This window comes from Culex pipiens, chromosome 3 (assembly GCF_016801865.2).
Source record: "Culex pipiens pallens isolate TS chromosome 3, TS_CPP_V2, whole genome shotgun sequence".
NCBI classification, from domain to species: Eukaryota; Metazoa; Arthropoda; class Insecta; order Diptera; family Culicidae; genus Culex; species Culex pipiens.
Genome location: NC_068939.1, coordinates 164389002 through 164416984, shown reverse-complemented (window position 1 = coordinate 164416984; position 27983 = coordinate 164389002). Strand labels below are relative to the sequence as shown.

At 40.1% G+C, this 27983-nt stretch overlaps 1 protein-coding gene and 1 long non-coding RNA gene across 2 annotated transcripts in view; one reads left to right on the top strand and one right to left on the bottom strand.

Moving 5' to 3' along the window:
• Positions 1 to 27983, bottom strand: part of LOC120420464 (tetratricopeptide repeat protein 28) — a 380312-nt gene that overhangs the window by 44445 nt on the left and 307884 nt on the right. The gene's annotated exons all lie outside the window — the stretch shown is intronic.
• Positions 1034 to 10378, top strand: LOC120420457 (uncharacterized). The gene is made up of 6 exons (XR_008212450.1): positions 1034 to 3386; positions 3725 to 4093; positions 6266 to 6471; positions 6540 to 6664; positions 7630 to 7839; positions 8885 to 10378. It is a non-coding gene; the product is annotated as an uncharacterized LOC120420457 (long non-coding RNA).

Here is a 27983-nt window from a genome sequence, read left to right as displayed (position 1 = left end):
GACCCACCTTCATGTATACATATCGACTCAGAATCGAAAACTGAACAAATGTCTGTGTGTGTATATGTGTGTGTGTATGTGTGTGTGTATGTATGTATGTGACCAAAATTCTCACTGAGTTTTCTCAGCACTGGCTGAACCGATTTTGACCAAACCAGTTGCAATCGACTTGGTATAGGGTCCCATACATCGCTATTGAATTGTTTGAAGTTTCGATAACTAGTTCAAAAGTTATGTATAAAAACGTGTTTTCACATATATCCGGATCTCATTTATATGCTTGTAAACGATGTCCGGATCCATCATCCGACCCATCGTTGGTTAGGTAATCGAGAGACCTTTCCAACGAGTCCACAACATTGAAGATCTGGCAACCCTGTCTCGAGTTATGACCACTTAAGTGATATTTATGTACTTTTTTGAAGCCGGATCTCAATTAAATGTATGCAAACGATGTCCGGATCCACCATCCGACCCATCGTTGGTTAGGTAATCGAGAGACCTTTCCAACGAGTCCACAACATTGAAGATCTGGCAACCCTGTCTCGAGTTATGACCACTTAAGTGATATTTATGTACTTTTTTGAAGCCGGATCTCAATTAAATGTATGCAAACGATGTCCGGATCCATCAACCGACCCATCGTAAGTTAGGTAATTGAAAGACCTTTCCAACGAGTCCACAACATTGAAGATCTGGCAACCCTGTCTCGAGTTATGACCACTTAAGTGATATTTATGTACTTTTTTGAAGCCGGATCTCAATTAAATGTATGCAAACGATGTCCGGATCCACCATCCGACCCATCGTTGGTTAGGTAATCGAGAGACCTTTCCAACGAGTCCACAACATTGAAGATCTGGCAACCCTGCCTCGAGTTATGACCACTTAAGTTATATCTGTGTGCTTTTTTTTCTGGATCTAAAAAAAATAGCTGAAATATGTGTCCAAACCACTAATATTACCCATTGTTGGTTAAAAAGTGAGGAAGGCATCAACCACATAGGTGTATAACAACTGGTGTTCACTCCCAGTCCATACTCGAAGTGAACTAACCTTGTAAGAGATGTGCTTCCGGTGTCAGGGCGTACAAAACCGATGGGACTCTCCCTTAAAATACCCAGGGTCGGCGTGACGCTCGAAATTACTCAAAAACCAAGAAAACACTGCATTTACCTAAGGGAAACTACTTTTATTTCGTGCACAGTCGACGATTTATTCCGGGAATCCCTTCCAACCTTCCACTAGCTCACACGTCCCGTCCCACTTCCTTATAAATACTCCTACCTCACACGTCCTCTTCCTCTCTTCGCACTTCCGGTGCACGCGTTCGGGGCCCCGTTCTCGCCGCTCTGCCGTCGTCGCTGCTCCTTCCTGCTGTCGTCGACGCTCCTCCGGCGCTCTGCCAAGGGGGTGGCTTCTACGTCAGTCGGATGGACCCTCCGACGCTTCGGCTGCAGCCTTCACGGACCCTCGCCAGCCGTTCGCGCCCTTCCTGTGCTTGGTGACGTGCAACAGGCTTCGACGGTGTCCGGGGACTCCGTCGGAACAGTCCGGGGTTAGGGTTCGCGGGTATAACGGTAACGGCCTGGCGGTTGAGCACTGTCCAGCGAAACGCTGACGGCTCGTACAGATGGTTCACCGGGCCGGATGTCGTACGGCCGGGGTGAAACCAAGCGGTGTTCACGAAGTGAACAAAGGAACACAAAGGAACACAAAGGGGTCCTGGATGCCCAAATCTCCTACGGGAAACTCCTGCTTTCTCGGCACGGCCACGGATGTAGCTCTTCCGGGCACTTCACGATCCTCCAAGGATTAACTTTTCCAACACTGGTCTTCGCGGGTAACGGTTGCACTTGCCGACAACCTTCCACTTCTCGATATCCGGACTTAATGACCGAGCAACGGTCAGACCAAAATCCCGAACCCCTGACCTCTTACGCGCCAACCCATCTCCTCCTCATCCTGTCATCCTCAAGGATTACGCACATTCACCACCCCCAATGGCCGCCCATGCGATGTTATGCAGCAGCGCTCCTGGTGGTGACTAGCGGTAACGACGCACGGTGTGGGACTTCCAGCTTCGGGTTTCTTGCTTGCTGGACGGCGTCCTGATAACTTCCCGTCGACAAACACAACGTCTTCTTGGCACAATAATTTACATTTAAATAATTTAACACAAAATTCGCGACGAGTCACATCAAGTATTGTACACAACACTCACACTGGTTACACTCTCCCCCGGCTCGGGTTAAAAAAATTGTAAACTCCGAAGAGTTTACAAGTTTTTTTTTACACCCTGCATATAATAAACTGCCACGTCTCTCTGAACCCAAAACTGGAACTAGATCAAATAGCAAACACCTTTTCATTTTTTACTTGCTTTAGGTTGCTCTATTTATAAAAATCATTTTGGATTCTACTAAGTCATGTTGATGAGCCAAGGGTTTGAAACATTTCATACAGTGCGGGCTTGATCGGGGTCATAAGACTTCATCGTCGGACTAAACCAACTCCGTGCTGTTTCGAAGCAATTGCTTGTACTGGCCTTCAACGTTTTAACAACTCTAGCCTCCAGCGATACAATCACACTGTACTACTTCCAATGCTGGTGAGACACAAATCAAAATATTTACAAGTTAAAATTATTTACAATATTTACATTACATTTTTTTTTGTTTCCCGGGAAATTTTCTTTCTACTCGCATGCAAAATCTACTAAATTGTTTTTGGTAACTAAGCTTGAATGGGTCGGGGTCATAAGTTTTCATCGTCGACCGAAGTCAACTCCTCTCTGTTTCAAGGTCGGAACCTTCTACTGACCATCAACGTTTAATTCAACTCCGGTCTCCAGCGATCCCATTCGTACAGCAAAGTTGATTTTATAATTTTTCGTTTAGGCATGCAATTAATTCAAAACAAATTCAAAAATACATCACAATACGTGAATAAAATAAATTAAAAATCCGGATAAAAAAATATTTTCAAACGCGCGCGCAGTTACGGTAATCAATATACCAGTAACGATCAGTTGAAACGTTTCGCGTGTCGGAGTTCATCTTCTCTTTTTATCTTCTCTTTACTGATAACGTTATCGTTCTTTACTCATGTGCGTGCTGTCAAGATCGATCTGTCATGATCTTATCAAATGTGCAGTGGTCAAACGTGGTTCGCAGCAACAAAATTTGTGATTCCAGAAAATTAAGTGAATTTTGATCTTACCGGGCGTAAAATTATCGTTTTAAAATCAATCGATCGATGATTAAGGGCCCTTTGATCACTTCAGTAATAAGTTTTACCTCGGTAGATCACTAATTCCAAAGTTATCTTGGGTCACAATTTTGTTGATGCTAAAATATTTATGAGGAAAAAAAATGCGAAAAAAGGTAAGTTTCAATTAACTTATACTATTGCAGCTGTGTTGTGAAAACGTTCTACAAAGTAAAGTTTAAATTCTGGCACTATGGGTTGATCAAGATCGATCGACAACTACCTTGCACACACACCATGCATAAGCCAACATCCCCTCCCATTGTGTATCGTTCAATGAAGTGATAACAACACATTCAAGGTTAAGGACTGCGTCTGTTGCATGTGTATCGAAGATACTCCTACACAATTAACTCCAACTCCTACCATTCCAAACAAAATTTCCACATGTGGTTGGGCTTTTCCCAAAATCAACAAAACAAACAAATTAAAATTTTCTAAAACAACCAATTAGGTATACCATGAATGAATCAAATTATGCTGCGCCATACCATGAATGAAGCACCAATTTATGCTGCCCTGTGACGCTGTAATCGCCGAACGGCGGATTTCCAAATGCTGTTGCCGGAAAAGCTCCTCGTTCATCGCAGAATCGTCATGCTGGCTGCTCATCTGACTACTTCCATTCATGCCTTCAAATCGGCAGCTGAGAAGACACCTAGCGGCTTCCCATTCATATCAGAGACTGCATACGAGCTGGTCCCTTTCTTCGCTGTAATGATGCACGGCGTGTACGGTGGACCCAACTTCGCGTTGAAGTTGTCCCCCGCCGATGACTGCTTGAATGAACGTTTGAAGACCCGCTGACCGATGTCGAATGTAGGTGAGTACCGTTTGTGTCGTAAATCGTACTGCTTCTTGGTACTCTCGTGAGCCTTTTTGAGGTTCTCACGCACTGTTTCCCACACCTTCTTGGTCACTCCGCGGAGTTTGTTCATCCGTTCCTCCTCACTGAACTCCTTGTCCTGCTCTAAGCGATGTTCATCGCCCTTGGACACGATCTCGTGACCGAATATGATCCGATGAGGCGTGAACTTTGTCGATGAGTGGACGGTGTTGTTCAAGACGTACTCGATTTCTGATATCCTGGTATCCCACAGCTTCTGGTCTTGACGGACATAGGTACGAATCATTGAATTGATCGTACGATTCAACCTCTCTGTCGGGTTAGCCTGACTGTGGTGTCGAGCGTTCGCCCAGTGCTGAACTCCATACTTGTCCAACAACTCCTTGAACTCCTTGGACATAAACGTTGTCGCGTTGTCCGTGATGACGTACTCAGGAACCGCAAACCGACGGAACCATTCCTTTTCCAGATTGGTGCACAGATTTCCAGCAGCAATCTTCTTAACCGGAATGAGCAGGCAGTACTTAGAAAAAATGTCCATAATGACTAACAAGTGTGCATTGCCATGCTTACTCCGGGGAAGTGACTGAATGTAATCCATACACACAATCTGGAAAGGTCTGGTCGCTACGCGTTGCTTTCCCATTTCTGGTACGGAAGCGGTCGTCGAGTGCTTGTTCATCTTACACGCCTCACATTTGGCAATGTAAGTTTTGAGATCGGCACTCATTCGCGGCCAGTAGTATCGACGTTTCAGGGTGTCGACACACTTCTCATAGCCGATGTGCATCTTGCCATCGTGCTCTTGTCTCATGACCTGTGGACGTAACGACTCCGGAACGCACTCCTTCCACTCGAACCTGTAGTCGAGGACGTCGGAGCGAGCTGACACCAGCTTGTACAGTTTCTTGTTCTCGATCTTAAAATCCATGTACTTTTCCGGGTCTTTTTCCACAGATGCGTACAACCGTTTGTACCAACTGTCCTCGTCCTCCGTGTCCAACGCTTCAATGGACCGAGACAGAGCGTCAGGTACCACGTTGTCCTTTCCTTTCCTATGAATGACCTCCATGTCATACTGTTGTAGAATGATGCTCCACCTGCTGAGTCGCGATGAAGACTTCCATTTCGCTCTCATGATGAAGGTGAGAGCCGAAGAATCTGTCACGAGCTTGAAGTGAGTGCCTTCGATGTAGCACCGAAATTTCTCGATACACCGCAAAGCGGCAAGTCCTTCCTTCTCAGCTGCGTGATAGTTCTGCTCTGCCCCCTTCAACTTCTCCGAATGGTACGCAATTACCCGTTCCTCTCCACCTTGCACTTGCGTGAGTACCCCTGCGAGAGCTGTATCGCTTGCGTCCGTTTGAACGGTAAACGGAAGATTAAAATCGGGGTTGGCCATCACAGGCGCAGAGATAAGCCTCTCCTTGATGGCCTGAAAAGCTTCGTTCGCTGCCGTATTCCACTGCACTCTCTTCGGTTTATTTTTAAGTAAATCCGTGAGTGGTGCAGTGAGTTCACTGAAGTTCTCGATGAACCTGCGGTAGTAATTAATCATACCGAGGAATCGTCTCAGAGATCTCACTGAGTTCGGGACCTCATATCCAAGAATCGCTCTAACTCGATCCGGATTAGGTCTCAGTCCGTTACGGGACAGAATATAACCCAAGTAAGGTAATTCATGGCAGCAAAAACTAGACTTCTCAACGTTGATTGATAAATTCGCATCTTTTAAGCGTCTCGCAAGGTCTCGTAGTTTTGCTATATGATCGTCATAGTCCTGACTAACGACCACAATATCGTCCAGGTACACAAAGATTGACGGTTCTAGTGCACCTTGTCCCAATACTTTGTCCATCAGCTTACTCAAAGTCGCCGGGCTGTTAATCAGGCCAAACGGTAAACGTTTAAACTGAAATAAACCCATACCTGGCACAGAAAACGCGGTGTATTTCCGTGACTCCTGGTCCAAGGGCACTTGTAGAAAAGCTTGGGTCAAATCTATTGTGGACAGATATTTAAAAGGTCCTAAATGACTTAAAATTCGGTTTTGGTGTGGGAGTGGGTATGCGTCTCTCTTCGTACGTTCGTTCAACTTCCTCGCGTCGAGGCAAAGTCGCACTTCATCACTTTCTCGCTTCTTCACAGGTACAACAGGTAAAGCCCATTCAGAAGAAGAAGGCTCAATGATGTCATCTCTCAGCAACAAGTCCACGGCACGGTGTATTCTACGCTGGATCTCCGGACTCCAGGGGTACGGATTTTTCCTGACTGGATCCGCTCCTTGGAACTCCTCCTTCAGCTCGATTTTGTGCTCAATGAGCCCCGTTTTGCCGAGATTTCCAGGACTCGCTGTAAGAAACAACTTTTTGACCTCCTCCAACTGCTGTATTTGATGCTCATCTAATCTCTCCTCTTCTAGAGTCTGGTCGTCACCCTCGTCGAGCGTCTCGACACTCTGGTGAACCGACGGACGGATTCCTAACTTCTGCCAAAAATCGTATCCTAGGATACAACGACGTTTTAGATCTGGAGCAATCAAAACAGGTAAGATCTTCGTCTCTTCATTGAATGTAATTGGTACATCTGCACAACCTACGACGTTCATCTGCTGTCCCGCAGCTGTCTTCAATGACACTGCTGACTCTCTCACCTTCAGTCCTAATGAATGGATCAATTTTTCTCCTCCTTTGCCAAGACCAGTTCTTGCTGCTCCGCTATCTAACAATCCTACGACGGTAATACCCAGAAACTCAACTTTCGCGAATGGCCTGGGGTCATTACTTAGGGTGACGAGTAAAGAAGCAATCTCATCATCCTTCGTAACTTCTCCACTCACTCTCGAATAGCCAAGTTCACTGAGTACCGCTTCGCATCCATCGTGAGGTCTTGTGTAGTTAGCACCGCGACTGTCTCGCCTCACTGAGCAGTCCGCTGCAAGTTTTTTGACTCGCAGAACGGGCACGTTCGCGTATCAAACCCAGGGAACCCACAACGTTCACAGAAGACGTTCCGATTCTTCGGACACTCGCTGAACCCGTGACCTTCTTCATGGCAATTATAGCACACTCCTCTCTTGATCGGAATGTACGCTCTCACGATCCGTTGAAGTGGGTCAGTTCCGCTTGGACCTTGAACTGGACTCTTCGGCCGTTGCTGGTTGTCCTGTTTCGGTTTAGCTTTCTCCTCTCTTTGACTCTGCTCACGATTCTTCGGCTGCTGATGATACTGTTGGTTACGCTGCTGATACTGTTGTTGTTCCTGCTTGGGTGGACGTTGATTCCAATTCCCCTTCTGAAACCCTTTCACCTGCGGTTTCTGCTGCTGATAGTAACCTCTACCATTTTGGTTGTTGTTCTGGAACCTATTTCCGTTTCCATTTCCTCCGTACGGTCTACGTAGTTCTCCTACTTCTTCAACGTGTGCGGTACGAGGTGTGAACCTACTCTCCTTCCGTTTGTACAACTGCCAATTAATCGAGTCGAACCTCTTTCCAAACTCTTTCATTGCAGCTATGTCCTGGATATTTGCGGCGAGCATAGCGATCTGGCAATCTTCGCGCGTGTTGCGGAAAAGCGAGTCGAATTTCCGTTTTTCGTCCCACGGCTGAGACATGTTGCGGAAAATTCTGGCCATGTCCAGGTAGAAATCATGAAATTTCTCCCGAGCACCCTGCTTCCGATTGTACACCTGCCGCTCGTACACGTAGTCGATATCAATGGGTAAGAACTCATTCTTTAACTCCTTAACTATGCGTCTCCACGTTCCTAGTTCATTGTTCCCGTTCACCTCCATGAACCACGATCTGGCTTTGTGAGTGAACAGGTGGTGCGCACATTGGAAAAGCTCCGCCTCGGAAAATCCTTCTGAGCGAGCGTTGAAATCAACCTCTTTCAGGAACTCATTCAGTCTGCGACCGTTGTCCATTCCGTCGTATCGTACTGTCCATTTATGAACCGGTAAACGGTTTCGGTTATCTTTCGACTTTTCATTCACAGACGACTGTTCGGGTTTGGACTTCGGTTTTTCCTTGTTATTTTGTTCCGAGTCTCGAGAGTTATCCAACGAGCCAACCTTTTCCTTCAACCACATGAAGAAATCGGGTTCTGCTTTTCCAGTTTCTCCTGATTGCTTGCCGTTTTCGTTACTCGCGATTTGAGTGCTGTTGGCGGCCGTGGCGGGATCTTTTCCGGGTTGTTTCAACTCAAGAGTTTCGATTCGCTGGAGTAAAGCACTCACAGCTAGTCGTAACTCCTGGTTCTGATCGACCAATTTTTGCTTTTCCTCACCATCGTCGCCAGCAGTTCTCTTATCGCTTTCACGCCTCTCGACAAGTGCTCCTGTTTGGTCACTCTTCTCAGTACCATCGCCTCCTGTCCCATTCTCGTCTCCTGGTGTATTTTCCTCCAATTGTTTCTTCGCCACCGTAATGCTCTGATTAATCAACTCCCACTCAGCTGCTCTTACTTCAGGTATTGGAGAAACAATGGAGTAGTACACGCTCAACAGTCTAACTATCTCCACAGCCACCACAGCCAACCTGTCCAAGTCTGCGTTTTCGGTGATATGTTTCCTCAATCGTTCCATCCTAAATAACATGTGAATCAATCTCGTTTTGTACACTTGACCAGGTGCTTTCGCCGCACGGCTGGTTTCCAAGTGGTTTTTGATAAAATCTAGTTTGTCCTCACACACTCCTAGTTCTTCGTCTACCGAATCACTCACAAACTCATACGAGACATTAAGCTGCTTTCTTTCCTGTTTCAGATGATTGTACAACACCTTCTCCAGCTGACTGCGTGCTCCATCCAGAGGCAACTTGCGGATGTGCAACTCATGGCTGAACTCATCAATCGTCAGGTGCGATGCATTCATCCCATAATACTGCGACAGCATATGTTTCACCTCCATTATGGTATCGTTTAGAAACACAACAATTAAAATTTAAAAAGAAATACTAAAAATTGGAAAACCTAAAATTTATTCACGCTTCCTAAAAGCAATCAAGCACAAGTGAAAATTGAAAAATAGTGCCTAAGTATCACAGAAGTAATCAATTAGAAAATCCTAGAAAATCAAGCAAATTGTACAGTGTACAGAATTTTAACGAAAATAAACGACTGTTTCCGTCTGGTGTTTTATTTGTCCTGCCAAGGACTGCACTTCATGAGTAAAGAACTCCGGATTTTTCCAAAAATAACAAGTTGAGTAAGTATGAACAATTCTCCGACTTTTTCTGTTCAATTTGTGTCTTTCCAGTGTTGGTAGTCTTCCTCCCTTAAAACATCTTCAAGACCCCTCAAATACTAAATGATCTTAGTTAAATTTAGCCACTCAAAGTAGCGTAAAGTTTTTTTGCAAGTTGAGCTAGTATAGTTGCGGAAGTTTTACCAAAGAATCTGTCGACCTCTCATTAATGCAGCGTTTTCCCGAGCCTGAATAAGCTAAGCTATTCTTGTTGGGCGCCAAGTATAACAACTGGTGTTCACTCCCAGTCCATACTCGAAGTGAACACACACTGAAAGAGATGTGCTTCCGGTGTCAGGGCGTACAAAACCGATGGGACTCTCCCTTAAAATACCCAGGGTCGGCGTGACGCTCGAAATTACTCAAAAACCAAGAAAACACTGCATTTACCTAAGGGAAACTACTTTTATTTCGTGCACAGTCGACGATTTATTCCGGGAATCCCTTCCAACCTTCCACTAGCTCACACGTCCCGTCCCACTTCCTTATAAATACTCCTACCTCACACGTCCTCTTCCTCTCTTCGCACTTCCGGTGCACGCGTTCGGGGCCCCGTTCTCGCCGCTCTGCCGTCGTCGCTGCTCCTTCCTGCTGTCGTCGACGCTCCTCCGGCGCTCTGCCAAGGGGGTGGCTTCTACGTCAGTCGGATGGACCCTCCGACGCTTCGGCTGCAGCCTTCACGGACCCTCGCCAGCCGTTCGCGCCCTTCCTGTGCTTGGTGACGTGCAACAGGCTTCGACGGTGTCCGGGGACTCCGTCGGAACAGTCCGGGGTTAGGGTTCGCGGGTATAACGGTAACGGCCTGGCGGTTGAGCACTGTCCAGCGAAACGCTGACGGCTCGTACAGATGGTTCACCGGGCCGGATGTCGTACGGCCGGGGTGAAACCAAGCGGTGTTCACGAAGTGAACAAAGGAACACAAAGGAACACAAAGGGGTCCTGGATGCCCAAATCTCCTACGGGAAACTCCTGCTTTCTCGGCACGGCCACGGATGTAGCTCTTCCGGGCACTTCACGATCCTCCAAGGATTAACTTTTCTAACACTGGTCTTCGCGGGTAACGGTTGCACTTGCCGACAACCTTCCACTTCTCGATATCCGGACTTAATGACCGAGCAACGGTCAGACCAAAATCCCGAACCCCTGACCTCTTACGCGCCAACCCATCTCCTCCTCATCCTGTCATCCTCAAGGATTACGCACATTCACCACCCCCAATGGCCGCCCATGCGATGTTATGCAGCAGCGCTCCTGGTGGTGACTAGCGGTAACGACGCACGGTGTGGGACTTCCAGCTTCGGGTTTCTTGCTTGCTGGACGGCGTCCTGATAACTTCCCGTCGACAAACACAACGTCTTCTTGGCACAATAATTTACATTTAAATAATTTAACACAAAATTCGCGACGAATCACATCAAGTATTGTACACAACACTCACACTGGTTACAGGTGGATTAAGTTAGTTTTTTTTTGAGATTTTTAATTTTGTATTGCTTGATTTGGATGAAGCTTTTTTAGGGTGAAAATAAAAAAAAAAAACGACATCAGGGACCCTTAAACCTTGACGGGTTTGGCTGAAAATTGGCATAGTTACTTATTTTTACCTAAAGAATCAAACCAGATTTCCCAAATTTTTCCAGTTTTCTTTTCACTCTAGTCTCTATCCATGCAATCCCTATGTCAAAACAAACCACTTCACACACTTTTCACTCATTTTCACCCAATTTAAGCTTTAAGAGGCAACCGATCAAAAAGCAAAAAACAAAAAGAAAATTGTAAAAAAAATTCTCAGCTTTTTAAGAACATTGTTCGCAGGGGTGCTTTTCCTTTATGAACTTTTTAAAAAATACCATTCTTCGGAAAAAAAATCCTCAAGTTGCATATAACTTGAAAAAATGCCACGGTGCTCAAAATACCGTTATTATTAAAAAAATGCAATCCGAGATGTTGGTGTCTATCGATTCCTTACACATAACGCACCTCTGAGCAAAAAAATGAAAACATTCGCTGATGTAGTTTTCGAGATACAGCCCTTTTTAGATGTTTCATCCGATTTTCAATAAGAAAACCAAAACAATCTATACAATTTCCGCATTTCAAAGAATATGCATTTCGAGATAATGATGAATTTTGCATCACGTGGCTGTCAAGTATCTCTGGGCAAAGCTTCAGAAGGTTTGCTGATGTAGTTCTCGAGATACAGCCATTTTATAATGTTATTTCCGACTTTTTCTAAGAAAAATTATAAAATCAATACAATTTCAGCACTTTAAAGAATATGCATTTCGAGATAATGATAGATTTTGCTTCATATGACTGTCAAATATCTGTGGGCAAAGTTTCAGAAGGTTTGCGGATGTAGTTCTTGAGATACAGCCATTTTAAAATGTTATTTCCGACTGTTTCTAAGAAAATCTTTAAAATCAATACAATTTCAGCACTTTAAAGAATATGCATTTCGAGACAATGATGAATTTTGCTTCACTTGACTGTCATGTATCTCTGGGCAAAGTTTCAGAAGGTTTGCTGATTTTTTTTGTTTTTTTTTTTTGAAAATTATAGGCTAGATTTGGAAATTTTGATTTTTGGGTCCTATATGACCCATCAGGCCTGAAAGGGTTAAATAACTTTACAAATCTAAGATCTTTAAATTGTATAACCCTGAAATGCTTTGACCTAAACATTTTTTTTAAATTACTTTTCAAATCTCAGATCTGAAAATCCCATATTTGTGGCACATTACTGTTGTGTGCCTTCTACTCAAATGACAGTTTACATATGGTGTTGACTAAAGTTATGTGCCTTATGAAATGGAAAGCACGATTTATTTGATGTTGAAACTTATATTCTCTACGATTAAAAAGAACGATTTGAATTTATTTAAATTAATTTTAGACAAATTCACTCCGCTTGAAGACGGTGATTTTAGCGGATTGCAGACTGCATTTTGCCATGTTTATAAAAAAAAGATGGTTCAGAACGGGTTGTTGAATTTGAGGATCCATAACAGCCGTCCATTGCCGGTCGCTCCTATCTCCACCGCGCACCAGGGACAAGCAAAGGGATTTGGAAGGACGGGAAGTTTTGATGCTCCGCACTTTTTTTCAGGGGACATGGGAAAATCTCCACGGTGTCCCTAAATAAGTTTCCCTTGGAGCTGGACGGTTTTAAGGAAGGTATAAGATCAACGACTAGATGCTCAGTTTCTTGATGATCTTTATGAAAACAAAATCAACTCAACTCCTTAAATGGCACATTCACCAGCTAAGTTGATTACGCACTGCCAAGCCATCACCATCAGCGCAAAACGTACATATGTACATCCAGCTCTCAACCCATTCGTGTGGCCACGCATCGGATCGAATCCCAGGAAAGGAAAACACAACACCACGTCGAACGTCGAACGTCGCTCGGGCAGGGATCGCTTCTGGCGAAACGGCTACCGCGATACACGATGATTAGTGGCTGGCGTTGTTGAACATCTCTTCACAGGGATCTCTCTCACCAACCAGGAAAGTGCGAAAAATGGCTTCCAGGGGGAAAGGCAGAGAGAGAGAGAGCTGATGGAAATATGTTTTATATGCAAAAGAACACACGCTAAAGACGTGGTAATGTTACGATAAGGTTCGGAAACGACCGATCGGACGGGTAGCCAGGTGAGACTTTGATGACAACGGCGACATGGTTGGATCGCACCCCCGGTTGGGTTGTTTTGTGTGTTTTGAGGTGATTTTTGAAGTGAACATCTGAAGTGTGATGAGTTTGATGATACAGATGATAGTGGTTTTGAACACTTCACAGACAAGTGGTCATTTTCTGAATTGGTTAAAGAACCTGCAGATATTGCTGCTACAAACTGTCGTCCTTCCCAATTCGCACTCAATAACATAAACTTCACCTCAACCTTCCAACAATTTCCCTTTTACATCCAACAATTTGTGACCTCTCCCCCTCCCAACCTCGATGGCGCTCGACGTTGAAAAAGGCCGTCAACAGCACCTTCCTCCCGGTCATTATACCGTTTGATTGATGGATTTTGATAAGTGTTTATGACATGCCGATGACAGCCGGCCGGAACCACAGCCGTCATCTCGCTTGTTATTATTTGGGCGCATTCGCCATTTATTCTCGTCTTGATTATTACCATCGCTGAACCACAGACAAGCGGGAAATTGTTCATCTGTCAAAAGCTTCTTATTGAGCTGTGGTGAGTTCAAACCTGCCGTGGTGAGTTTCCGATTGCGTCCATTTGTCTGTGCTTGAACCTTGTCCACCTTCATGGGGAGGTTGGTAATCGATGCCCCGGTTGACCTCGGAACAACGGATCTGGTTCCATCGGTGCGCGCACGGTTTGTGGAATTGGGTTACCACCACTGCTGCACGACACGACGATGTCAACTCGAGGTACACAACCTTTCGGGATTTGTCGATGAAAGTTGGCAAATAATTACCACCCAACTGCTAGTTGGCTGACGATTCTCAAATAAATTTTCAGGGACGAAGTTAGATTAACAATCCTTAAAAAATGTAAATAGTCGTGAATTTAGACTTTCATAAGTTGTCAAATTACAATTTCTAAAAGGTCTGTATTATTATTATTAAAATAATAAAAAAAAAGCCCATGACCCCCGCAACTCCTCATAAACTTCCAGATATCCCTAAACATTTACAGCTCTTTCGAGGCCGTGTTCAACAAGACGCGAAAATTGCATCGACCCCCTCGGATGGTTGTAGTGGCAGCATTCCGACGGGGTGGTAATTCACGCCACCGCGGAAACATCTGCGGCGCGCAGAACGAATGTCCGCGAAGAAAGACCCCATTTTTACCGTAGAAGAAGGAGTAGCGAAGCTGGCGATTTGCGCGCGCAGACCCGTGACGACCCCTGAACGAGGTGATACCCGGACTGATCGGGTAATGGCTTGAAATGCGGAACGAAGTATTTGATGTTTAGAGAATTTTCAACTAAATTTGGGTGTTTCTTGTGTGTGTGAAAGTCAAGAAGGTAGGTAAAATTTTTTCGAAGTAGGAGTTTTAGAAAAGTTAGATCGTACCAAATTAAATTCCAATTAAAGTCCATAATTTAACGTCGCCGTTTGTCGCACCCGCCATTTCGACGTTCCGAGAAAAACGCGTTTTGATGTTTGACCGTGAATAAACAAAAACGAAAGCACGCATTGTAAACAATAACAAACACGTTTTGTTTGGTTGACCATTATGTGCATTTTCCCGAAGTTTGGTTGAAGTTGGTTGCAGGAGTCCCGAATTATAATTACAAATGTTTACGGTAGTCTATCTTGTACGTGCGTCAAACGCGTTCTGACCTGAAATCCCTTAGGCCAATTGCCGCACTTCCATCAATTGTCAGGCTGTGACAAGATAGCACGACAAGATTGGAACTTCTTTCATATGAAAAGTGGCAAAAATGATTGGAGCTTTTTCGGATTTCGTTGAATATCTCAGGATTGAAATCGAATTTTGGGGATCTGTGAAGGTCAAAAGGTGATGCATTGTGAGCCACACAAAATGGCGTCATTAACTCAATTTGGCCCCAATTGCACGTACGACAAGTTAGCACGACAGCGACGAATTGTGATCAATTTTGTATGAAAAATTATATAAATAGGTTTCTTTTTACTAGATATCTTTAATTGAAGAAATGGGACGTTATGGGACATTATTTTTTGATTTGATTTTTTTTTGGGACGTTATTTTGTTGAATATTACCGTCATTGAAACAATTTTAGTCAGTATTTTGCCTTCCTCACTGCACAGTGGTCCAGATCGCAAAATTAAGTGGAAAATGGATTTTTCGAAAAATGGTTAAGTTTTGGAGCTTTGGTGTCTTCAGAAGAGTTGTTGCATATGGAAAGGGGCAACTTTTGGTTTGGTTGAAAATTAGGGTGGTTCACGATTAGGGTGATTTTGGAAATCTAACTTTACAGGAATATTTTTGGGATTTTTTTTGTCTTCTAGAAAGTTGTTGAGCTTGCCATTTCAAGCAACTTTGTCGAAGACACCAAAATTTTATCTCGTAATCTACGCCTTCTATGACCAAATTTATAGAAAGCATCTGAGCAAACCTTCAAAAATCAGTTTTTTGAACGTGGCAATTCAGGGTTAAGTTTTAGAGAAAAGTGATGTTCTGAGCACTTTTAGAGCTCTAAAAAACGAACATTTTTATTTGTTGACATGCCAATTTGGACTTAAGGGTCAAAAGTTACAGCCATTTTAAGGTAAAAAAGATGCAAATTTAAAACTTAAATATCTCAAAATGGCGCAAGCCAAATTTTAAGCACTAGGTTGCATTTGAAAGAGGAGATCTAGCACTACAAACGCTGAAAAAATCTCAGAGGTGTTTTTCTTTAAACTCGAGATATCTTCATTTGAAAAAGTCTAATTTTCAAGGGAAAATCATATGGGACCACCCTAACGAAATTCGAAAAATGTCCAAATATATGTTTTTCCATGTAATTTTGCCCGCTGAATCCGAATCTGCCCTCAGAATTGAGCCAAAGTATCGAAAAACCGAGTTTTGGTCATAATTTGGTCATAAATGATAATTTTACATGGAAACCCAAAAAATGACCAAAACTCGGTTTTTCGATACTTTGGCTCAATTCTGAGGGCAGATTCGGATTCAGCGGGCAAAATTACATGGAAAAACATATATTTGGACATTTTTCGAATTTCGTTAGGGTGGTCCCATATGATTTTCCCTTGAAAATTAGACTTTTTCAAATGAAGATATCTCGAGTTTAAAGAAAAACACCTCTGAGATTTTTTCAGCGTTTGTAGTGCTAGATCTCCTCTTTCAAATGCAACCTAGTGCTTAAAATTTGGCTTGCGCCATTTTGAGATATTTAAGTTTTAAATTTGCATCTTTTTTACCTTAAAATGGCTGTAACTTTTGACCCTTAAGTCCAAATTGGCATGTCAACAAATAAAAATGTTCGTTTTTTAGAGCTCTAAAAGTGCTCAGAACATCACTTTTCTCTAAAACTTAACCCTGAATTGCCACGTTAAAAAAACTGATTTTTGAAGGTTTGCTCAGATGCTTTCTATAAATTTGGTCATAGAAGGCGTAGATTACGAGATAAAATTTTGGTGTCTTCGACAAAGTTGCTTGAAATGGCAAGCCCAACAACTTTCTAGAAGACAAAAAAATCCCAAAAATATTCCTGTAAAGTTAGATTTCCAAAATCACCCTAATCGTGAACCACCCTAATTTTCAACCAAACCAAAAGTTGCCCCTTTCCATATGCAACAACTCTTCTGAAGACACCAAAGCTCCAAAACTTAACCATTTTTCGAAAAATCCATTTTCCACTTAATTTTGCGATCTGGACCACTGTGCACTGAGGTAAGGCTATAATCCTGCTCTAAAAATGAACTTCGTATAAAAACGTCGTAGACCCACCTTCATGTATACATATCGACTCAGAATCGAAAACTGAACAAATGTCTGTGTGTATGTGTGTGTGTATGTGTGTGTGTATGTATGTATGTGACCAACAAACTAGCTCATGTTTCTCAGCACTGGCTGAACCGATTTGACCCGAACCTGTTGCATTCGACTTGGTTTAGGGTCCCATAGATCGAGTTTTATACAAATTGAAGTTTCGATAAGTTGTTCAAAAGTTATGTATAAAAATGTGTTTTCACATATATTTGGATCTCACTTAACTGTATGTAAACTATGTCCGGGTCCACCATCTGACCCATCGTTGGTTAGGTTATCAAAAGACCTTTCCAACGAGTCCAAGACATTGAAGATCTGGCAACCCTGTCTCGAGATATGGCCACTTAAGTGATATTGATATATTTTTTTGAAGCCGGATCTCACCTCAATGTATGTAAACGATGTCCGGGTCCATCATCCGACCCATCGTTAGTTAGATTATCAAAAGACCTTTCCAACGAGTCTAAAACATTGAAGATCTGGCAACCCTGTCTCGAGATATGGCCACTTATTGATGTACTTTTTTGAAGCCGGATCTCACTTAAATGTATGTTAACTATGTCTGGGTCCATCATCCGACCCATTGTTGGTTAGGTTACCAAAAGACCTTTCCAACGAGTGCAAAACATCGAAGATCTGGCAACACTGTCTCGAGACATGGCCACTTAAGTGATATCGATGTACTTTTTGGAAGCCGGATATAAAAAATAGATGAAACTTGTGTACAGCCATTGTTGTGAGGAAGGCTCCAACCACATAGGTGGATTAAGTTAGTTTTTTCATTTATTTCGTTTTCAAAAAGTAGAGGATAATTAATTATTTCTTTTTAAAATAAGATTTCTTTACTTCAAAAAGGAATTAAAAGGTATGTAAACACTGATGACTTAAAATTTTTAATCGTGCATATCGGGGAAATATATCTATTTTCGTCACACTTAGCTCAAAAGCAAACCATCCACATTAACGACCCCCGGGTCTTTTGTGGTCTCTATTGCAAGTTTCGGCTCGAACCTAGGAGTCCGAAGGCTTGAATGGGGAGAGCACCCAAACCTCTTTCTACTCCAAGGAACCTTCCACCCCAGTGTTTGAACTGACGACCTTTGGATTGCGAGTAGGCTTGGTTTGGTGTGTTGTTTGTACTTATGGCATGGATACGACTCCTACACCTGGAATGACTTAACAGCCTAACAACAACCAAGGCCGGGACCGACATTTTACTTCCTCATCCGATGGAAGGTTGCAGCAGATGGGAATCGAACCCAGAATCATCCGCCTACAAAGCGGACAGCGTAACCATTCGGCCACGCACTGCCACACTTAGCTATGAAGCCAAATTTTCAAAATACTGAAGGAGAAAGTATCACAAATTTGTGTCATTATAAAAAAATACAAAATTTTCACTTTTGGTTTCTTTTCGGGAGTTGACAATAACTGCTTTCAAATTATGTTTGGAAGGGTTTTTTTTTAATGACTGGCCTCTTTAAAACTTTCCAAAAAAATAAGGAGGCAGAAAACAATTTGCTGTAAATATGAATTTTCATGGATTTAACTTATTAAATTGATTATGAACTATTTTGAATACATTGAAAAAATCTATTAAATAATTTTTTATTTAAACATTGCTTTTTATTTTTTTTAATTTAGAATTTTGGGACCACAAATCGGAAAAGCCGTGAAAGTCAAAAATGAAAAAAATATTTTCATGAATTAATTGAAATTTTTCAAATTTATGACAGTTGAATAATTATTGTAATGTCGTGGCTGGTATGCTTTCTTTTTGAAGCAGAAGTGTCACAAGCAATGATGTACAAAGCATTTTATGAAACCGTTTCGTAAAATTTTAGAAAAAATTAAGTTAGAATTTGAAATGTTTTCATTGATGCTTTGCAAGCTTTTTAATATTGAGTATTAAGTATTTTGTGGTACTTTTTGTTCTGAAATTTCGAAAATCAGAAATTTACGTTTTTTGCCCCACTTGACTAGATCCAAAGGACATTAACTTCAAATGCAATTTGTACCAGCCTTAGTAGAATTTAGATCTACATCACAGAAAATGAATAACCGTAAAAAGGGTGACTTTGATAGGTTTGCGATTTTTCCGCAAAATGATGAGTACAATTAAAATACGTACGGAATTGTTTAGAATCATACTGACCGTGGTTGAGAAGATTCAAAGTACCTCATAAAATTTTGAAAAGTGTAAAAAGTTAGTTATTTATAGTTAAGAAAATGTTGATGAAAGTCATTATTTTAAACTTTCCAAAGTGTCATGATTTTCTCAATGAATATGATTTTGAATCGGAAAACGGAATTCATTTTCGGATTCTTTGGACAATTTTCCAATAGGATAAGGATAAATAAGTTTTTAAATAATAAATAATATGTGTTTTTGAAACACAATTAAAAAAAAAAATCTCCAAATTTATAGGCAATTTCAGTTGAACAAATTTCATGTAAAATGTGAAAACTTTTTATTCGTGCTTCGAATTCAGTATAAAATACAATATAAATCAATAATTTTATGAACAAAACCAGTTTTAACAAAATTTCACGCCAAATTCCGTCTTTTAACAATTTTACCTAAAATTTATATGTATTTTGTTAAAAAGCTTATAAACTTAGTTAACTAAAAATTAACATTGTTTTTTTTTCTTAAAAACTATATCAGCTACTTTAGTGATGGTACATTTAACGTACAAATAAAGTTTGAACATCTTAAATATGATTTTAACAAGAAAAAATATGACTATCAAAGTCACCCCGGAATTCAAACTAAGAAATTTTAACGTTACTATTTTTCTAAACACTATTGAAAAAACTTTTTTACAAAATAGTGTATCGACTTTGTGTGACCTACCCCAGTACATGTTTTAAAAATAAAAATCTTGAGAAAACCCTTCCTGTTGGACAATATTCCAAAAACAAATTGAAATCCTATCAAAGTCACCCCGGTTTACGGTACATGACGGGTTATGAATTTCCCGGGAAACGGGGTAAGTCCCGGGAAATGGGAGAAATCCCGGGATATTTTTCAAACCTTCAATTATCTTTATGTCATTAAGGTCAACTGGGGGAAATCGGGACAGGAGATTTTGGAGAAGTAAATTTTGAAATCGGTGTGCCACACAGGAAAAAAGAATCCTGGTAATATCTAATCTGAGAAGGGGTTCATCATTTATGTCATAGAAAATGTGTAATTTCACCTCTGAAAATGTGTAATTTTACCACTTTTCTGGTGTAATGTCACTTTTTCAGTCTAAATTTCTCTATTACAAAAATTAAAAAAAAATACGTTATTCAATGCTTTTTATGTCGTAAACAATCGATGAATTAATTGTTTTTTGTTTGCTCTTTCCAATTTTTTGACAAAATTTCGATTATTGCTTGGGACATCTAAAAATAACTTTGAGAAGGTAAATTTTTACACTGTGCTGCAAGGCTACGCCTGGAATTAAAAATATAATTCAATAAGAAATCATCTGAAAACAACAAAACAATAATCTCACAATTACGGGTCGCTATGGGGACCAAATGGGGACTCCTACTGAAAAGCCCAGTAAACAAGAAATAGACGGCACGAAATTACACCGTAACCCAACCCACAAACCAGACTCTCCTGGGGGTGGTCCCGAAAGGGACAGTGTATTGAAAGGATCATCGCGACGATGAAAAGTATAAATTACAAGGTGTGTGTGCGTTTGTGTAACTACACGACTTTCCACTAAAGAGTCACGCTGCTTCCACAGAAGAGTGGATGGTATCGAATGTCGCAAAGGTAATTTTGCTCGCAGGATTTGCTGTAATCTGTGGAAGTGTTGCGAGAAGCGGGGTTCGTGGCTTACTCTTGGCCGCGTTGAAATCACTTGCACGGGAGTGATTGAGGGACTCACCATAGCTTTTTGAGGGTGCCGTTTCACTGTCCGAGTATAGATCTATTTGGTTGATGTTAGAACATACCTGGAAGAAAAAGAAAATAAATTTGAGTTAGAAGATAAATCCAAAAGTCGCTCAACACGTGTGTCTCAATTATAACAAATTACCCCGTTCCTTCCTGCATGATGGCCTAACAGTGCCAGTGGAAAATTGATAATAGTTGCATTCAATTTATTTCGCTCACCCAAGATCTTCTCTAGTTTTCCACCCAGAGCTTATCAGGGTACGTTTATCTTTCTTGTCCTCTTTTAGAATCCATGCCCATCTACATATTGTGCGCCTGGCAAGTTCATGTGTTCTGCAAAATGGTTCCACAAAGAGAGGCCGAGGAATCTGCTGCTCTGGGAAGAAAAACGACAACCAGAGTCAGAGATAATGATAATTATTGCTAATAATATTTAATTTTCAATCTTTGGTAATTAATAAATTTAAGCGATAGTCTTGTGCGAGCCTGGGAACGAACGAAAAAAAACAACGAGCTTAAGGGACGATGCCAACTCCAAGATGCTGGGCGAGCATCTCGATTTCGATCTTGTCGAGCGGTCTTAAGGGGCGGCTCTGTTTCAAGTGACATGTTCTCGCGGAGTCCTCCTGCTGCAGAACACCTCGCGATTCCACCCCGGCAAGTTGTAATGCTATTGCGGAGTTAGTCATCAATTAGATTTAATAGATATCGCGATATCGTTTTGTACTTATTTAATACTAACTGCAGTGACGGCGCAGAGCTCCCAAGAGTCTGATTTCGGAGCCAGATGTTACGGGGTGAAGTCTTGGCAGCAGAATCTTCTTATTTGGTTTCGTAATCGAGATCTCTCTGCCGTGGCGAATGATGATAATATGCGCACAGAAAAGAGCTGGTTTCTTCTTGTTTTTTTTTGCGATGAGCCCATAATAAGAACGAATTTATTGATCCTGAGGCTGATACGGAAAAGGTAATCCGCTACTGGGCTAGCGAAATCGGAAATATTAGCTCGTGTAGAACTGCAGAAGAAATAAAGTACAATTAGTATCGCCAACAATGGTTTAATGTTTTGCAAAATGTATAGAACCTTTCGACGAAGCAAATTTAACCAAAGTTGATTCAATCATCCAAGTCATCAACCCTTTAAAACAGATAACGAGCCATAAAAATATTCCCAATTAATAAACCATTACCGCACCCCACCCAGTCAAACCGTCACTTACGCCAAGGGAATTGACCTTTACGTCGTTATTACCGGCGGATCCGATCCAATCCTCGTCGCACCGAATCCTTGAGGCGTTTTCCACACACCCTCGTAAAAGGTCGTAAATGATTATCACCATCCCCCGTTAGAGGAAGCTAAAGTGCATTTCGAAGTCGACACCGTATTTCACACTCCGGCTTCAAATCGCCGTAAGTGCCGTAAAGCACCCGCCGTGCAAATTGCCACATGTGCGGTATAAAGCATATTCCACACACACACGTCAAGCGGGACGTGAGTTCTTCGTGAAATGTCGTAAAAATAATTCAATAATGGGCGCAACGTACAGGGCAGTTGAGTGCCATGCGAGCACTTTAGCCGAGACTTTAACGAGAAGCTAATCTTACGGAACTCGACATATTTTAAGTTCATGTCAGTAAACGCTTCAATTTCGACAAGGTATGATTGATTTGAACTCCCTGAACACGCTCCAATCGACAGAATTGTCTTTTAATGAATTCCCTGTCAATAGATAAATTGTTAATTTCGGGTTTCAACGGTATGATCTTACGGTACGGTATCATCTTAAGCAATCGTGCGCACCCACGTTTATCAAAGGAGATAGCAAAAAATAAGGGGGTGCGCATGGTTGCTTGTTATGATTTCATATCCAAATTTACAACCCCAAACCTGTGGAGTTGTGTTATGCTCCGTTGACACATTTATTGTTTAATTTGGTTTATAAACATTTTCAAATAGTAATTGAGCAACTCTCTACAAAATCGGCCGATTTCGACCATTTTTATTTTTGTATTTTTTGATTTGGCTCAAACTTTGTGGGGGCCTTCTCTATGACCAAATAAGCTATTCTGTGTTATTGGTTCACCCATACAATTTTGGCAGCTGTCCATACAAAAATGGTATGTAAATATTCAAACAGCTGTAACTTTTGAGTGAATTTTCTGATCAATTTGGTGTCTTCGTCAAAGTTGTAGGTATTGTTAAGGACTATTGAGAAAAAATAGGTACACGGATTTTTTCACAAAACTCAATTTCCCAAAATACGTATTTTTTGATTTTCGAGATTTTTTTATATGTTTTAGGGGACAAAAATCCGCAACTTTTGAGCCATAGAAAAACATGGTCAAAAAATCTGCTGCCGAGTTATGAATTTTTGAAAAAATAATGATTTTTGGAAATGCAAAATCAAGTTTGAACAATTTTTTTAATGTAAAATTGAATTTCCAATCGTCAAGTACACATTTTTTGATAAAGGGCTCTGTTTTCAAGATATAGCCACCGAAAGTTAGATTTTAGCGAAATATTTCCAGTTTTTCAATTTTTAAAAATAGTGACCATGAGTGACCTAAAAATTTTTTTTTGAAAAGTTCAGAAAATTTGCTATGAAATTTTCTAAGAGGGTAATTATTATCTACCAACTCACACGAAATCGGGAAAAGTTGCCCCGACCCCTCTTCGATTTGCGTAAAACCTTTGTCCTAAGGGGTAACTTTTGTCCCTGATCACGAAACCGAGGTCCGTTTTTTGATATCTCGTGACGGAGGGGCGGTACGACCCCTTCCATTTTAGAACATGCGAAAAAAGAGGTGTTTTTCAACAATTTGCAGCCTGAAACGGTGATGAGATAGAAATTTGGTGTCAAAGGGACTTTTATGTAAAATTAGACGCCCGATTTGATGGCGTACTCAGAATTCCGAAAAAACGTATTTTTCATCGAAAAAAACACTAAAAAAGTTTTAAAAATTCTCCCATTTTCCGTTACTCGACTGTAAAAAAATTTGGAACATGTCATTTTATGGGAAATTTAATGTACTTTTCGAATATACATTGTCCCAGAAGGGTAATTCTTTCATTCAGAACAAAATTTTTCATTTTAAAATTTCGTGTTTTTACTAACTTTGCAGGGTTATTTTTTAGAGTGTAACAATGTTCTACAAAGTTGTAGAGAAGACAATTACAAAAATTTTGATATATAGACATAAGTTGGTCGTCATCGATCATGGCCATTCATGGTCAACCGCGACAAACACGGACGACGAAACAAAGAGAAACGCCAAAAGTAACTTTTTCAAAACTTTTTTTCGTAAAATCACGATAACTCGTCATGTTTATAAGCAAACTCCTTATGTCTGTATATCAAAATTTTTGTAATTGTCTGTTCTACAACTTTGTAGAACATTGTTACACTCTAAAAAATAACCCTGCAAAGTTAGAAAAAACACGAAATTTTAAAATGAAAAATTTTGTTCTAAATGAAAAAAGACCCTTCTGGGACAATGTAGATTCGAAAAGTACATTAAATTTCCCATAAAATGACATATTTTTTTGGAAAAGATCGGAAAACTTTACGAATGATTCATTTTTTAACATTGAAAATCGGACCATTAGTTGTTGAGATATCGACATTAGAAAATTGTGGGTTGTTTTGGTGAGGCTTAGAAAACGTAAATTTTCGTGTTTCTTTTTCTTAAAGCGGCTGTATCTCAGCAATCAGAGGTCCAATCTTCAATGTCTCTTAGAAAATTTCATAGCAAATTTTCTGAACTTTTCAAAAAAAAAATATTTTTAGAAATGGTCACCCATGGTCACTATTTTTAAAAATCGAAAAACTGCGAATATTTCGCTAAAATTAAACTTTCGGTGCCTATATCTTGAAAAACGGAGCCCTTTATCAAAAAATGTGTAAAGTACTTTTCGATTGGAAATCCAATTTTACATTTAAAAAATTAATTCAAACTTGTTTTTGCATAAAATTTCTATTTTTTCCAAAAATCACTATTTTTTCAAAAATTCATAACTCGGCGGCAGATTTTTTGACCATGTTTTTCTATGGCTCAAAAGTTGCGGATTTTTGTCCCCTAAAACATATAAAAAAATCTCGAAAATCAAAGAATACGTATTTTGGGAAATTGAGTTAAAGTAAAAAAAAAGTTGATTAAAAAATTTGCAATTTTTTTTCCGTGTACCTTTTTTTTCTCAAAAGTCCTCAACAATACCTACAACTTTGCCGAAGACACCAAATTGATCAGAAAATTCACTCAAAAGTTACAGCTGTTTGAATACGATAACGTTTTTTTTAAATTTAGAGTTTTTCAGCCGATATCGAGTTTTATGTAAATCACTCTTCAGTGATAATTTGATTTGACATTTTTTTCAACTTTTTTCAAAGTTTTTTTTTTCAAAAATCAAGATTTTTATCTAAAATTGGCAACACAAATGGGTAATTCTCCACCACTTTACACCAAATCAGAATAAATTACCTCGACTCCTCTTCGATTTCCTTGAAACTTTGCGCCCCCTTAATTTTAGTCCTTGATCACAAATCTGAGATCCATTTTTTGATATCTCGTGACGGTGAGTCAGTACGATCCCTTTTATTTTTACTTAGCGCGTTTTTCAGTGTTAAAAAACTTTTTTTTTCATCGAAAAAGACATAAATGGTTTCAAAAACTCTGCCATTTTTTTTTATTCGACTGCAAAATTTTTCGAAGATGTTATTTTAAGGGAAATTTAATGTACTTTTCGAATCTTTTTTAACCGAGAAGGGTATTTTTTGCATTTAGAACAAAAATTTTAATTTTAAAATGTCGTGTTTTTTCTAACTTTGTAGGTTGATTTTTTAGAGTGTAACTATGTTGTATAAAATTGTAGAAAATTACCAAAAACATTATATATATAAGCACGAGGGGTTTGAGTTATCGGGATTTTACGAAAAAAAGTTTTGGAAAAGTTATTTTTTTGTTTCTCTTTGTTTTGTTATTCGTGTCTTTCACGGGTGACCTTGAACGGCAAACTTTTTCAAAACTTCTTGTGTTTATGTACCGTCTTATGTTTATATACCGACATTGGGTCTGGGGGAGATTGGGTCATACAAATTTCAGCATTTTTGTATGACTCAATCTTATGCGCAGACTCAATGTCACCCCTGATGACGATATCAAAATGTTTGTAATTGTCTGCTGTACAACTTTGTAAAACAATGTTACACTTAAAAAAATAACCCTGCAAAGTTACACACGAAATTTATAAAAAGAAAAAAAATATTTAAAAAATACCCTTCTGGGCTATTGAAGGTCCAAAAAGTACATTAAATTTCCCATAAATTGACATTAAAAAAAATTGGAGCTCGGATTCGTGATTAGGGACAAAAGTTATGTTTTAAAACAAAGTTTCACGCAAATCGGAAATAGAGAATAGAGAATAGAGAATAGAGAATAGAGAATAGAGAATAGAGAATAGAGAATAGAGAATAGAGAATAGAGAATAGAGAATAGAGAATAGAGAATAGAGAATAGAGAATAGAGAATAGAGAATAGAGAATAGTGTAGCGACCCTCAGTTAATCAGAATATAAATTTAGATTTTTAGTTCGACCAACAGGGAAGAATTTGTCAGAAGTACATTGGTCTTTACAATCAGACGAAGTGCAACATCTTCAGATGCACTCATTAACACATGTTGACACGAGTCAAGTGTTATATTTCTAGGAGCACGTAGGTTAAGATATAAATAAACACAGTAGGAGGATGGAAGGAAAAGCACAAAGCGAAAACAGAAGGGTCATGAACTCTGCCAGGATCCCTGCTGAGAATTTTCGAGCAGAAAGATTTCAAGATCAACGCGGTGTAGTCAAAACGCACGTGGCTGAGCTACTCCCGTAGAGATGAATATTGCGCATGCGTCTTGACTAAAAACGCTTCAGAGTATAAAAGCCTAAGTTAGATTTAGAATCAGGGTAGTTGAAATTAGGAAAGAGTTAAGAGTGGGAGTTGAGAGTTGCAGTTGGGAGTTAGAGTTGAGAGTTCAGTGTAAGTGCTACGATGCACAGATTCAACCAAAATGCCACGGGGAATATCGTAGAAGCATAGTGAAATGTTGCCATAAGCTTAAGGAAAATCTAAGAATACATATTTTGGAGTTAAAGTTAAATGGTGTCGTTCTGTGCTAAAGGAATAAAAATGAAAGAAATCCCACTGATATTAGAGACTAAGCTTACACAAGCTTACACAAAGTGGTGACAGCAGAAAAGTTTAAAGAAAATTAAACAGGAACGCTTTTGCTGACTAGTGAAAAAACCAGTGTCCAACCGCTAGCCAATGCCAAAAGAAAACATTTAGTGAAGAGTGAAGATGGCAGTTCAAACGCCAGCCATTATGATTGAAAAAATGTGACAATCCGCCAGCCAAACCCATGGAAAGCAACTTCAGTTTTGTGACGATTGAAGCTTTAAAATCACGATTATCGAAATATTTTTCATCGAACCGCCAGCCATGGAGAACATTCAGAAAACCAGCAAAGAAAAATGGGTAAGTTGTAATGTTTTACTATTTTTGTAATTAAATTGAAGTGGATAATTTTTTTCATGGGCATTTTTTTTATTAAATGTTATTTTGAAAAGGGAAATTGTTAAATTCTTTCAACATGGATAATTTAAAGAAACTAGATGATTATTTTGCTAAGGAAATGAATTTTCTTTCCAATAATATTCCTAATGAACAGGAAGACATTGTTTTAAAAATGAAAGAAGCAAAAGTGGCAGTCAATTCTTACAAAGATAAATTGATTGAGTTACGAGAGATTTCAATTCCCAAAGAATATGACAAGATTGTGAACAATTTTAATGAAACTGTCAAATCATTTCAGTTAAATCTTGAATGTTTTGCAAGTAAACTAAATCAAGAAGAGCGTTTGATAGATTTAAAATTGAATGTGATGGAGGATACCGAGTTTCCAATGGATTCTGCGATTAAGTGTATTCCAGATTTTTATGGTAAATCAGAAGATTTAAATTCTTTCCTTGATCAAATTAATTATTTTTATAATAAAATTCCACAAGGAGTTTCTCTTACACCTTTGATTAATGTAATACAACTGAAATTAAAAGGTAAAGCTAAACCATTTACTAAAACTATTTTAAAACTTACTTGGCAAGAAATTGAAAAGAATTTGTTACATGAATTTGGTGATAAAAAGTCTTCTTTAAATATTTTCAAGCGGATCGATACTCTTTCGCAGTACGAACATGAAACTTTTAAAGCATACA